This window comes from Acinonyx jubatus, chromosome B3, assembly GCF_027475565.1.
Source record: "Acinonyx jubatus isolate Ajub_Pintada_27869175 chromosome B3, VMU_Ajub_asm_v1.0, whole genome shotgun sequence".
In the NCBI taxonomy this organism is placed as follows: domain Eukaryota; kingdom Metazoa; phylum Chordata; class Mammalia; order Carnivora; family Felidae; genus Acinonyx; species Acinonyx jubatus.
The window spans coordinates 3,946,014-3,960,704 of record NC_069386.1 but is presented as its reverse complement, the minus strand read 5'-3'; the positions used below and the strand labels follow the sequence as shown (position 1 = coordinate 3,960,704).

Genomic DNA, 14,691 nt, shown 5'->3' with positions numbered 1-14,691 from the left:
GCCTTCCTGCAGCATCCCCACAGCCCTTCCCCAAGTCCCAGTAGGCAGCAGAGAGTCCAGAAAATTCTGTCTGAGCTCCAGTTCCTGACCAAGGGCTCACAGACCCGAAAGGTGCCTTTGAGGCCCGTCTGGACCATGTTGATCAACCAACCACCAGATCAGTAAGGTGGGGCTCACCTGTTGTTTCAATAGCCCGCCTCCTGGGTGGCTACAGAAAACCTCCCTTGGGCCCCCCAGGGTCTCTCTGCAGCCTCCCAATACCAAAACAGATCTCTTCTTCCCACAGCACTAAACAAATACCCTGGGAAACCTCCTTTTCTCCCAAGCTCCATGCAACCCACCCCCACTCCCGGGGCCAACGTGAGGCAGGCCTCCTTCTGAGTGCGGCCCTGAAAGTACCTACTCCCTTTGGCCGTCCCTGGACCACACCTTCCCACCTGCCACCCTCTCAAATGGCACTTCCTCAGGCAAGCTAAGATGCTGCCTAATGTGTGGTTCCCCCACCACCACCACCACCACCGAGCAGTTCTCTGAGACAACCAGCTGGGTGTCCTACAATCCACCTCAGTTCTGACACGGTCCACCTGCAGTCTCAGACCCCACGGGGGAAGGGCTCAGCCCACGTGACTGCCCACTTGCTCCTACTTCTGCTGCCAACTGCAACTCCAGGCTGTCACCTGTGCTCCTGACTTACCAGCTGTACCTAGGAGGTTCCCACACCCCCTTCTTGGGCTCATCAATCTGCTAGAGCGGCTCACAGAACTCAGAGAAACTCTGTACTCACTAGATCACCAGCTCGTTCTGGAAGGATGTCACTCAGGAACAGCCAGATGGAAATGACTCACGAGGCACGTTGTGGGGACAGGGTGCAGAGTCTCCATGCCCTCGGGGTGCGCCGCAATCCCCAAATCTCCATGTGTTCACCAACCCAGCAGCCCTCCCAGCCACCCTTTTGGAGTTTCATGGAGGCTTCATTACGTAGGCATAGTTGATGACATCACTGGCTACTGCCAGCTGATGCAGACTCCAGCCAGGTCTACTCCTCGAAGGGGGCGGGGACTGAAAGTTCCAACCACGTCCCCACAGGGCTGGCTCACCCCCCTCCCCGCCAGCTGCCTTCCTCAGGACCTTTCCGAAAGCCACCTCGTTAACATAACAAAAGACACCTTTCTGGCTCTCAGCTCGGGGAAATTCCAAAGGTTTTAGGAGCTCTGTGCCAGGGATGGGAAGAAGACCAAATACATATTTATTATAAAATACTGTATCACAGCAGCCCCCAGACCCCGACTGCCCGCCCTGTAACTCCCCCTCCGAGCACTGCACCCGGCCGGACCACTGTTTTCCTCGCTGCCCCTCCAGACACCTTTTCCCTCCCCCCAAAACTCCCCAGCTTTCAATCTCTCCTCTTCCGGCTGTCATCCACTACGCCTCCCAGTCCACCACTCTACCCCTCCCCATCCACCCCCCTACCCTCTCCCCCTCCCTATCCGCCCCTACCCCCTCCCCCTCCCCAGCCACCACCCTACCCCTTCCCACCCACCACCCTATCCCTCCCCGTCCACCCTACCCCCTACCCCTCCCAGTCCACCACCCCTCAGCGCAGCCAATCAGCAACCCCCGTGTCACTCGGTCACTTCTCCATTTTAGCTCCTAGGCCTCATCCCTCTGTCCTACATGACTCCAGCCTTCTCAGTCATTTCAATACACACACACAGATGAGCCTCCCCCAACCTTTTCTCTCCCCTCAGCCCCGCAACCCTCAGTCATCACCTGCCCGGTAGTTGTAATTCCAGCCTATCCAGAATCTTCATTTCCTGCCTCTCCCTCTGCAAGCAGACACCCCCTCCAGCCCAGCCTATCATACTTCCAGCCATCTTTACCCACTGGTTTCCCATGGCACTTAACACCTGCCACCCCCAAATACAACGCTTTGGCATACTTGTTATTTTTAATTAAGGTCACTTTATTTTTTTTTAAGTTTATTTATTTATTTTAGGGGAGGAGGGGCAGGCAGAGAGAGAGAGAGAGAGAGAGAGAGAAAGAGAGAGAGAGAATCCCAAGCAGGCTCCACACTGTCAGCACAGACCCTGATACGGGGCTTGAACTCACGAACAGTGAGATCATGACCTCAGCCGAAATCACGAGTCGGATGCTCAACCGACTGAGCCACCCACGTGCCCCTGAAGTTACTTTAGAAACATCAGGTTCGAGAAGGATAATGTGAGTCTTCTTTGTCTCCCTAAAAGCAGGAGGTGAGTCTCCCATGTGAAGATGTCCTCCCTGGACCAGGAGGACGACGGGCATCCTTATCACCAGAGACGGGAAATCCAAGGCTCGAAGGCTGTGTAACCAAACCCTGTTACTTCTTCACTCATCCAGCACACCAAGCTCAAACCTGTCTCCTCAATTCTGCCCAAGTTTATTGGTTCTTTGTCTAAAAGGTGAAAAGGCTGCCTGCTTTGGTCGCTTCTTCGAGCCCCGTATCTTTGGGGCTCCCGTACGTGGTTAACATTTTCTCTTCTTAATCTGTTTTATGTCCATTTAAATTATTAGACCAGCGAAGAATCTGAAAAGGGAGAGGGGAAAAGTATTCCTCCCTTACGCCACAAAATTTACTTGTTATATTTGTCTCATTTCTTAAAGTTTATTTATTTTGAGAGAGAGAGAAAGAGCAAGTGAGCAGGGGAGGGACAGAGCGAGAGGGAAAGAGAATCCAAAGCATGTGGGGCTCAAACTCCCGAACTGTGAGATCATGACCTGAGCCGAAATCAAGAGTTGGACGCTCAACCAACCGAGCCACCCAGGCGCCCCTATTTGCTCTATTTTAACTTATTGTACGTGTCGTTCAAACATGAGCTTCATGAAGACAGGGTTCCTCGTCTGTCTGGTTACCGATATCCTCAATAAGTGAACAGCTCTTAGTGCAAATATAGACACTAAACGAATACTTGCTGAATTAGTGAATTATAATGAACCGTTTTGTAATTACTCAACATCCACTTTCCCTACAAGGACAGGGCCAAATCCATCTCAGCCACTCTTGGAGGTACTCGACAAATGTTACTTAACTGACTGGATGCTGGAGCACAGGTAGGATGTAAGGCACTCACTGCTGGGCTAACTGCTGTTTACAAGGTAACCTCCACCTGGAGCTCAGCTCCGCTCCCGCTGGCTGCCACCTTGACCCAGGCGACCTAAACTAAGCTGTTGGTTCTGATAAACCCAAGGACACACCAGAAGCCCTTGGACACAGAGACAGGAGCACACACAGTGGTTTCTGTCTCTGCCATGCAAAGATGTGGTCCTACAGATGAGGGGAAACTGATGCTATCAGTTACCAAGAACAGTTCCAGAGATCACTTGAAAATGTTCATTCTAAGACCCGATTACCTAGAAGACCCTCACCATGAACTTCTTCTAGGAAAAAAAAAAAACAAAAACAACAACCCACACTTAACAAGGTCCCATCTAGGTATCAGGTCAATTTCCAGCCTGTCTCTTCCTCTTCAAGCTGCACCTGTCATTCACCGGGTTAGCTTAACCATTCGTGGGTGAGAGACCGGCTCCAGGGAAAGGGGCAGATGAATAAACCAAACAAGTTTTACAAGATGCATGGAGAACACCACACTTCACTACTTCAGACTCAGTCTGACCCCTTACCTAGGATGAAGGGGCTTGAAACCCTCAACTTCTACGGAGACAAAGTGCCCTTTGATTGGAAAACCAGGCCTGAAAACCCCATCACTGAGGCACTTTTCCTAGTTAGGTCTCATGGGCAAAACCTTCTATTACAGGCGGGAGAGTCCCAGCTACAACATCACAGCTAGAGCACTTGGGAGGGAGGGGAGGGGAGGGGAGGAAGGAGGGAAGGAGGGAAGGAAGGAAAGAAAGAAGGAATGGAGGAAGGAAGGAAGGAAGGAAGGAAGGAAGGAAGGAAGGAAGGAGGGAGGGAGGGAAGGAAGGAGGGAGGGAAGGAGGGAAGGAAGGAAAGAAAGGAGGAATGGAGGAAGGAAGGAAGGAAGGAAGGAGGGAGGGAAGGAGGGAGGGAGGGAAGGAAGGAAAGAAAGGAGGAAGGAAGGAAGGAAGGAAGGAAGGAAGGAAGGAAGGAAGGAAGGAAGGAGGGAGGGAAGGAAGGAGGGAGGGAAGGAGGGAGGGAGGGAAGGAGGGAAGGAAGGAAAGAAAGAAGGAATGGAGGAAGGAAGGAAGGAAGGAAGGAGGGAGGGAAGGAGGGAGGGAGGGAAGGAAGGAAAGAAAGGAGGAAGGAGGGAGGGAAGGAAGGAGGGAGGGAAGGAGGGAAGGAAGGAAAGAAAGGAGGAAGGAAGGAAGGAAGGAAGGAAGGAAGGAAGGGAGGGAAGGAGGGAGGGAGGGAAGGAGGGAAGGAAGGAAAGAAAGAAGGAATGGAGGAAGGAAGGAAGGAAGGAGGGAGGGAAGGAAGGAGGGAGGGAAGGAAGGAAAGAAAGGAGGAAGGAAGGAAGGAAGGAAGGAAGGAAGGAAGGAAGGAAGGGAAGGAAGGAGGGAGGGAAGGAAGGAGGGAGGGAAGGAAGGAGGGAGGGAAGGAGGGAAGGAAGGAAGGAAGGAAAGAAAGGAGGAAGGAAGGAAGGAGGGAGGGAAGGAGGGAAGGAGGGAAGGAAGGAAAGAAAGGAGGAAGGAAGGAAGGAAGGAAGGAAGGAAGGAAGGAAGGGAGGGAAGGAAGGAGGGAGGGAAGGAGGGAAGGAGGGAAGGAAGGAAATAAAGAAGGAAGGAAGGAAGGGAGGGAGGGAGGAAGGGCTCTCATGCTTCTTTGAGGCAAAGGGAGCAGACAACCACGTACAGCAAGAACCACTGACAAATCTGAGAGATCCTGACCTGCTGCCACGAAGAGGGTGAGCACGTGGGTTTCGCAGAACTTACAGCCCTGCTCTTGTCGAGATTGATACGGATACAACTGATCACATGTAGACGGAGGCCCACAGGGACTTACTTATTGGAGATGCAGAATGTAGATTCCTATCACGTGATCTGAAACCCATCTCGGTAGATGTGATCACAACGTTCACTTCAACGACACTAAAGAATTAAATCCTTCTGAGAATGTCCACTGAAATCTGAGAATAAAAGGACCCAGGCAGAAAGTGGGAGGCAGAAGGATGAGGAAGGAAAGACAAAAACGACGGCTCAGTAGATTCTGGGCGGAAGAAATCTGTGGAACACTCAGACAGATGTGTGAACAGCTGTGAGGGCACATCAGAGCAAATCCCTGCTTTGAACCCTCCCTTTTAAAGGCGTACTGACTGGGGTGCCTGGGGGGGCTCAGGCGGTTAAGCACTCAACTCTTGACTTTGGCTCAGGTCATGATGTCGCAGTTCATGGGATCGAGCCCCACATCGGGCTCTGTGCTGAAAGCGAGGGGCCTGCTTGGGATTCTCTCTCTCCCTCTCTCTCTCTCTGCACCCCCCCATGCCTGCTCTCTCTTTCTCTCTCAAAACAAATAAATAAACTTAAAAAAAAGATACAGGTGTACTGACAGAACTTCCTGGGGACATGTCCTTCTAAACCAAAGTTTAGGGCACAAGTTGTACTTTTTTTTTTTTTTTAATGTTTATTTATTTTTGAGAGAGAAACACAGTGTGAGCAGGGGAGGGGCAGAGACCGAGAGAGAGACTCACAGAGAGTGTGAAGCAGGCTCCAGGCTCTGAGCAGTCAGCACAGAGACCGATGTAGGGCTCCAGATCATGACCTGAGCCAAAGTCAGATGCTTAACCAACTGAGCCACCCAGGCGCCCCACCGTAAGTTGAACTTCTGAAACAAAGGCCGTCTCCCTGGCCAAACTGCAGAAGTTTCGCGGAGCATGAGCCTCAGAAGTCGAACGACACACATCCCCGTCACCAGCCCCACCAGATCTGGCCCAGTGGTCTTCCCTTCCCCAACTGAACCTCTCTGAACCCCGGTTTCCTCATCCATAAATCATAAACCTTTAGGGAAATACGCAATAAGGATAGTTCCCCTCACCCTGGCTGAACTCGCTCTTCTACGGAAACAGACAAAGATGCCATAATGACCGTCTGGCGTGACCCTACGTCTGCCCGGCACGTGCCATTGTGTGGCCTCGGTGACATAGATCCTGGGTGATCACAGAGTGGGGCAGACAGCGGGGGAATAGCCGGCCAGTGCTGAGATCCCACCGCTGCTCCTGGAGGGAAGGCTTTCTGCCAGGAATAGCCTTCTCTTCCCTACACACGTTTTCCAGAAATTTCTATCAAGTACACACAGAAGCCAGTGCCAGTACGACAGTGGTTGCGAGGATACAGGCTTGGCCTGAGGCCACTGTCCTCTCTCGTGGGCAGTCACGTGGCAGTGAGGGGACACAGAAGGCCAACTACACATAAGACCGTGACACAAACGACGGATGGACGGAGCCTCTCAGGGCAAAGCTGGCCACCGTCATCCTCTTTCAGGACATCGCCAGGGTGGTGCCAATTTCACCGAATGCGTGAAAGGCAGCTGTCGGAAGCCGCACCGATTTTCTGATTCTCCTGAGGAGAACCTCCGGGGGCGCCCACCAGGCTCTCCCCTTGAGGGACGGGCCCCCAGAGGCTCCAGCGTGACCAGGCCTGGGTGACACCCCATTCTCAGGATACTCTACTTAATTATTTAAGGAATGAGACATTGTTTCCTTTGTGGGCAAAGCTTCCAGGACATTTAAAATTCATGGGAGAAGCCAAGGAGTGGCTTTTTTTAGCTCCCTTCCTTAAAGCGAGTGGTAAGGCTTTCAATCAGACTCGTGGAATTCCAATTCCAGTTTTCCAGAATATTCCATCCTTGGTGAGGCATGCCTGCTTTTGGGAAAAAAAAAAAAAAAAAGATTGAAAGAAGAAAACAAAACATAAAAACAAAAAAAGAGGAAGCTCTGACAAAGCCAAACTCAATTAATCATCACTTTTGTCTCACAGGAGTCACTTGTCTGTGCCAGAGTAGGGCAGGAGTCCAACCGTCCCTCGGGACACGCAGGGCCCGCTAGGGGAGAAAGCTGTGTTCAACCCAGGCCCACGAGTGCCACAGGATGCCACACGGGGGAAGGGAACCCAGTGCCGCAGACCGCGTGGGTGCGTGACGGGGCCCACGAGGGGGGCTCCCCACCCTGAATGGGACGTGGGGGTAAGCTCAGACAACACCATGGAGAACACAGTCCCCACACCACAGAGGAGCCAGCTGAGGCCCCCGAACAGGTGGAGGGCCCACTCCCCAGAATGATCTTTAATTCTCGCGGCTCCAGAAAGGCAGGCTTCCGGGGGCCCCTGCAGCCCAGAGCTGCACACCTGAGCACCCACGGGGGCCTCGTCTCCCCAGCAAAGCTCAGCCCATGAGATGCTCTCCCTGAGGACGGAGAAAACCCGGTCACACCCCAAGCCATTCTTCATCAGAACAGAAGATCTGGACAGAGTTTCTGCCAGTCACAGCCCCCGACCCCCAGCTTCTGTCACCAGCCCGATGCGTACCCCACCTGTAACAGGCGCTCACAGGTTCCCCCAGATGCCCGCAGAGCCAAACCCTATGCCTCCGTCTCACTGAGCCAGGCGCCGGCAGCTGAGTCCACACAGAGGGAGCCCCGAAGGATGGCTGGCTGTCTGCATGGAAACTGCTCTCCTCTCTCCGTACCCTCACTCTCCGGCCCCCGTTCTCCCTCGCCAGTTAAATGCACCCCCAAGTCTTTTCAACAGTGGCTCTCATCTCTTTTTGGTCAAAGACCCCTTTGAAAATCTGATAAAAACGATGGATACCTCCCCAGAAAAGCACATTCATAGAATTCTCCATGGAGCTTGGGGAAGGGGTGTTCACGGACCCCCGAGCTGCACGGAGAGACCACTCTTTAAGACACCCTCCTTCAGGCGCCTGGGCGGCTCAGTCGGTTAAGCGTCCAACTCTTGGTTGCAGCTCAGGTCATCATCTCAGTTCATGAGTTCGAGCCCCACGCCGGGCTCCGTGCTGACAGCGCGGAGCCTGCTTGGGATTCTCTCTCTCCCTCTCTCTCTGCCCCTCCCCTACTCCCCTCGCACACACACTCTCTCAAAAATAAACAAACTTTAAAAAACAAAAGACAGCCTCCTTCGAACCCCCCTCTCGGAACGTGTCCAGACCGCTCCTCCTGAAGACATCCTTGCACACGTCTAAACCGGGATGAACTCCGGTGCCAGAACCCAGCATCCAGCTGCAGAGCAAAGCAGACCACCACCTCCTTTATTCCTGCCGTGTCACACTTGACTGAGGTCTTCAAAGTGTCCATCAGCGTTTGGGACGAACGCATCATCGGGGCGGACTCAACACGGAGCTCACCTTCCCACTAGAAGGCCCTGAGTCCCTCCCAGGCCCCGGGGAGATGTGCCCACGACCACAACCCAGGACGTGAGCACTCCCCCCTTTCTCGGTCACTCGGCCCCACTCAGGCTCCAGGCTCCTCCCCGCACCGCCCCCTTCTCCAGGGACTCCCCGAAATCTGTCCTGCGGTCGGCAGGCACCGGCAGCCCAGCCGCAGGGGTGTTCCCCGCACCTTCCCGCCTTCCCCGAAACCGGGCCAGTCCCTGGAGGCCGCACGGCCACGCACACACCTGCACCCACACCACTCTGTGCCTCTTGCCTTGCAGGTAAGGAGAATACAGGGGAGGCAGAGGGTTCGGGTCCTGGTGGCCCCCACACGTGGCTCTCGCCATGGCCTCAGAGCCCGGCCATCCCCGCCACCTGCCTTGCAGCCAAGCTCGCCAGCCTCCACGTCACTTCCTGCCACTGATCAGGGGCTTCAGCTCCGGGCCCAGCTTCGCCCTCTGCCCACCTCCTGTCACTGTCACCACACACGTGGATGACCCCCAACGCCCCGGACTCAGCTCCTTGTCCTCCGCTGCAAGGCCCTCTTCACCCCTGCAGGGCGCTCTCCCACAGCCGTCCGCGGGACCCCTCGCCACCAGGAGAACCCCCCCCCTCCGAGTGCGAGACTTTCCAGCACGGAGGTACCTCCCACCCCACAGACTCCTCCAATCCACTGCCCGGCTCGCTCTCCACCAGCCACCTCCTGGCCTCACGCTCTCCCTCCACGCCCCCTACCCAGCCTGGGGGGGTCTGTCCCTGCCACCCGTCCCGCGTGAACACCCTCCGCCTCAGCCTGGCGCGCCCCGCCGTCCACCTCCTCCAGGCCCACACCCAGGCCACTGGGCGACATCCCCAAAACTGGGCGGACACGTCTCCCTGTAAACTCCGGTTCTCTGACCTCAAACCGTCAGTCAGCAATGGCGCACAAGCTTGGGGCTCTCTAGCAGGCCCGCACCCACGCCCAGACAACCCGCACCTTCTTCTCCATGTTCCCACACCCTGCCCTCCACCCTGGCTCTCGGCACATGACCCCGCCCATGCTTCTTGGAGAAACCAGGAGCACCACCAGAGCCCAGGTATCTTCCACCAAAGGCACACCTGCCTGTATCTGCTCCTACTGTGGCCCCCTCCCCTCCTTCCCGTGGCAGGGCGCCTCCCTCGCCCCCCTCCAAGGCACAGTCCTTCCCCGGTGCTGAACCCCACCTCTGCCATCTTCTCAGGGCCGAGGCTCCCCCGTCATCCCTGCCAGCATCCACGTGTGCTGGGGCTCTCCTACCTTAGATGCATTTGCTTTGTTTGTTTGCTTGCTTTTTTTGAGAGAAAGAACGAGAATGGCAGGGGAGGGGCAGAGAGATCAGGAGACAGAGGCTGCGAAGCGCGCTCTGCACTGACAGCAGAGGGCCTGCCTGGGGGCTCAGAATCACAAACCATGAGATCGTGACCTGAGCTGAAGTCGGATACTCAACCGACTGAGCCACCCAGGCGCCCCTTAAATACACTTTTCCTTCACCGGCAGCCTCTTATGACATCGTCCTACTCTCTGCTCCCTTAACAGCCAACCCCCTTCCCAGCCTCCTTCGTTGTCCCAGCACGAGGCTCCCAGCCCCACCTCACCACTGACCCAGCTCACGTGAGGGCCATCAGCAGGTGCCACTGCCATCTGCTCAGAGTGCAGTTCCCAGCAGTGCAGCGTGGGGGGTCCAAGCCCTCCTCCCGAGACGCTCCTCCCCCAACTTCTTGGCCGGCTCCTCGTCCAGTACCAGCGAGGAGACAAGGGGTGCTCTGGGCTCGGCCCCCAGCCCCCTCCTCCCCTGCCCACCCTCCCTCCACCATGACCTTGTCCCACCTCCAGCCTGACGTCTGCTGAGCCCCACATGCGTGTAGTGACCTGCCTTCTCCCCAGCTCCACTCACCACCTCAAGCGGGACATGTGGATCCCTGACCTTGACTCCCCTGGCCTCACTCCTGACCTGCTCCTCCTCCAGGCTTCCCCACATCTACTGGGTGCTTAACCCAGAAACCACAGGAGTCCTCCTTATTTCCTCCCTCTCTCTCATCCCTCACCCCACAGCTAGTCCCTCCGAAGGTCCTGGCAAACCCATCTCCAAGCTCCCGTTCCTTCCCCTCTCCTCTGCCACCTTCTTAACCTCGGGCAGTGCCCTCCGTCACCGGTCACCCGGAGCCCAGGAACCCCAGCTCTTGCTTCAGCACTCGCCCCCTGCCCGTCCAGGCTCCACAGAGCGCAGGGGGATCTTCTTACAAGCTGAGGAGTGGGTCACCTCCCTGGTAAAACCCTCCAATCTCACTGACTTCAATTTCTCAAACACTCCAGGAAGCTCCTGCCCACTCTCAGTCTGTACACCTGCTCTCCCCTCTACCTGGAATGCTCTGTTCCTGTTCTTCACACGAGGCAGCAGCTTAAATGTCACGTCTTCAGGGAGGCGTCTGGAGCCACACGCTCCCAAGTCCGTCTCAGCCCTTGCGGCTTTCCCTCGCACAACCTGCAGTCATTTTGTTTGCAAATCCATTTACAACTGGTCTTTTGCTTTGTTTTTGTTTTTTTGGTAATGGGGAGACAAAAGGAGTCTTTCTCCTTCACCAAAATGTAAATTCCGTGGTAAGAGAAACCATGTCTCATTTACTCATTATTGATTCCATGTTGAAATGATGATGTTTTGGGTATACTGGCTTAAAATACGTTAAACTCATTTCACCTGTTTCTTTTTGCGTGTTTACTGTTTTCATTTTATCTTCGAGAGAGACAGAGAGAGAGAGAGAAAGAGAGTGCAAGCAGGGGAGAGGGGCAGAGGGAGAGAGAGAATCCTAAGGAGGCTCCACACTCAGCATAGAGCCTGATGTGGGGCTCGACCCCACAACCTTGGGACCATGACCTGTGCCGAAATCAAGAGTCAGATTCTTAACCGACTGAGCCACCCAGGTGCCCCTCTTTTTGCTTTTTTTTAATGTGGACATTAGAACATGAGAAATTCCGTATGTGGCACTGATGTTTCTATTGGACTGTGCCGGTCTGGTTGACCACGATGGGGGAGACGCAGATCACGGTAATATGTTGACATAACCCTGCATTATAATGACATGTTTTGTGTGATTAACGACACAGGGGGGCATGGGCCAAGTCCTCAGTGTACCCAGAAGGCAGGCAGGTCAGGCTAGGTTACAGCAGGCCTGAAATGCCAACTAAGGAGGAAGAAGTCACAGATCACTGCTACCGAGCCGGAGGCCTTGCAAGGAGCTTACGTCAACCGTTCGATCCATGTGCCCAGGTGAAGGCTGACACCGGGATGACAGAGGATGTGTTTCAACATGGTCACAGGGCAGATATCCTAATGCCCATGCCAGCTCTGGTGTATTCCCAGTCCTCTGTGAAAGAACACGCAGTCTAGATATTCCTGTCTGCACAAGACTCTGTGCTCCCATCTCCTCCTCTCCCCTTCTTAAAGAATAAGGGGTGCCTGGGCGGCTCAGTCAGTTGGGCATCCAACTTCAGCTCAGGTCATGATCTCACAGTCTGTGAGTTTGAGCCCCACGTCGGGCTCTGTGCGGACAGCTCGGAGCCTGGAGCCTGCTTTGGATTCTGGGTCTCCCTCTCTCTCTGCCCCTCCCCGGCTCCTGCTCTGTCTCTCTCTCTCAAAAATAAATAAACATTAAAAAAAGCCTTTTTTAAAGAATGAGGCTCATCTAAAGCGACACGGTATTTTTATGACTCGGTTTCTCTGACCATCTCGGCTCTGGGCCATGGTGAGACTCCCTGAATGGGGCTGAGCAGAGACTGACGTGCAGGAGCAACCAGCCCATCTTCCACGAGACACCTGCTAGGCCAGGAGGGGGCTGGGGGGGGGGGGTGGTGCGTGGGCACCGAGAAGCCGCCACCACCCTCCTCCAACCCTCAGGCGTCGAGCTCACCCTCCGGGTCAGCACATTAATGTACGTCCCTCCAAGAGATTATCTGCTCCCGTGGAGCAAGGAAATCCACTTCTCACAGAGGTTAATAAACTTACAGATCTCATTACTCGAAGAGGTCATGCTGGCAAGAATTTTAATGCGTTTTTTAGAAAGGGTCTGGAATAATTATTACAACAGAACAATGGCTACTCGGAGGAGCGAGGGCAGAAAGGTGACTGATGGGGACAGAGCAGCTCCCCCTCCTTCCGCGCAGCGTCCCCCCACTGTGGACGGCACGGCGCTAGGAGTCCAGACAGGGTGGCCGTCTCTGTAACGCCCACCGTCTGGGGCCGGGACCACCTACCTCTGCTCTCGCTCCCAGGTCGCCGGGCGTGTTAGCGAGTTTTCTAGCTGTGGTGACTGGCACCTTCACAGACTCACGCTCTTGGGACCCTCAACTGAGCCCTCAAGGCTACTCACCAATGTGGATGTGCCTCCAGCTCACTCCCGGCCCCGACCTCCACGACCAGATGCACCAAACCATTTACTTCTTCCCGATCTACCCCGGCCCTCCGCTCAGTTCCTTAGCTCAGGCTGAGAAGGAACAGCCAGCCAACCAGATTCACCCAGCCCCTCGTTCCCCTTCCCGCCGTGGCCTCAGGATGCCTCCATTCCTGCTCCTTCGCCTGGTCTCAGGGGATGACTCTCCAGGGCCCCTCCGGAGGCTTACTCCTCCCCTGAGGCTCCTGCTCTAGCTGCCTCCTGCCCCCAGCCTCACCGGCTCTCGCTTTTTCTAGTATCTTCAATCTCTTCCTCTTCTTTGCCCTCAGCTCCCAACACGCTCAGTTTATCACACAAAGTCAAGCTTCCTTCCACCCTGACTCGCCCACAAGCTCTCCTGCATTTTCAGCCAGATGGTCCACTCCTCACCACATACCCACTCCTTGAAAGGCCTTAAATGGATTGGAGCTTTACTCTGGGCTAGAGCTCCCCTTAGAATCCACCCTGCCCTAACACCATTCCCCACACAGTGGTGGTTGGGGTACGCGTAGGTCCCCACCCTTCTCCAAGCTTTCCAAGGCCTCCGCCCAAGAGCAGCCGCCCCACCTAGTGTCTTCTCTTCTGGCCTCTCTGTCTCATCTACTGGCTCCTTCTCCATCCCTTCAACTGTCACTCTTACCCAGAGCTGCACGGGTCATCTCCCTGACCCGTCCTCTCCTTGAGAGACCGAATCCAGAGGTGACAGCTCCCAAATCTGTACCTCTGGTTCTACCTTGACTGCTGAGCTCCAGAGCCGAATTTCTACTTAGAGAGGCCACCCTGTGGAACCAGCCTCTCCCTTTCTCTCATCCCAGCAATCAAGAGCCGTGGGTCCACTGGCCACATGACTTCCACAGGGGATCTGGCCCCCAGGAAGTGCATCTCAAGAACACGGACTTTGCTCTCAGACTCAAGCTGGATTCCCAAATTCTGCCACCTTCCTCTGGGACCTTGAACAGATCATGGAATCTCCCCAGGCCAGTTTCCCCAACGACGAACTCGAGGGCTGCTGTAGGAGTTCAATGGGATGTAGTATAAACACAACAGTTCCAACCTACCAGCATCTCAGGAACGGATGGCTCCATTTGTGCCCCGGTTTAACAACTCTCTAGGAAAGATCCTCAAGCCCTCCCAGCCCCAGCGAGGCCCCTTGCATATATTTTCTGTTTTCTCGTATCACGTGCATTCTCCAAGCCTGTCCCGGATCCGTTACAGAACAGGAGGGGGTTGACACCACATACACCTGTGTCACGTCTTCTCTCTCCCTCCACCCCTTCTCCTCCTGACATTCTGCATGCAGACCTGCAGCTCGGTCCGGTAAGCCTCTTTTCCCCAATCCATTAACCCTCCACACCGCCCCCCTCACTACTGTCTCTGGAACGATGTTCTCCACCCAAGTATCATTCTCGTCTTCAAGCCTAAAAATGTCCTCTCATTGCCTGCAGACTGAGTCCACAACTCCTTGGCATACACCACACTTCCTCCTCCTGCCTCCAGTCATCTGCTCCCCGAGCTCCCTGCCTGCCGCCTCTGCCAGGCCTCATTCTTTGGTACCAGGACTCCCCTACCTGTGGCCTCGCCCCTGGCTGGCTCCTTGCCACCCACAGGATTAAGTCCCAACACCCTGCCACAAAGGCCTTTCCCTCATGCCTGTACCTTCCTGACCTTCTGAGCACTGGACCCAGCCGTGTACTCCACGTTCTCCCTCCCCTCTCTGCCCAGAACTCACAGCTACAGCATATCAAAATGTGTTGCCTTTAACCCTCACAACCACCCTATGATGTTGGTGCCATTATTATGCTAATTTCACAGATGAGGAAACTAAAGCTCGAAGGCAGGCAGTGTCTCGCTCTGGGTCATGCAGCCAAGTGAACGGGACGCTAGGATTGAGTCCAGGGTCTCTGTGCTGG

The 14,691-nt window shown here is 55.0% G+C and overlaps 1 protein-coding gene across 4 annotated transcripts in view; it reads right to left on the bottom strand.

Moving 5' to 3' along the window:
• HOMER2 (homer scaffold protein 2) overlaps positions 1-14,691 on the bottom strand; it is a 96,174-nt gene that overhangs the window by 67,825 nt on the left and 13,658 nt on the right. Inside the window, exon 1 of one of the 4 annotated variants that reach the window (XM_027068191.2) lies at positions 785-985. The exons of the other annotated variants lie outside the window; for them this stretch is intronic. The gene's annotated coding sequence lies outside the window, so the exon portion shown is untranslated. Of the gene's footprint in view, positions 1-784; positions 986-14,691 lie in introns of those variants that run through there. 4 annotated transcript variants of the gene reach the window in all.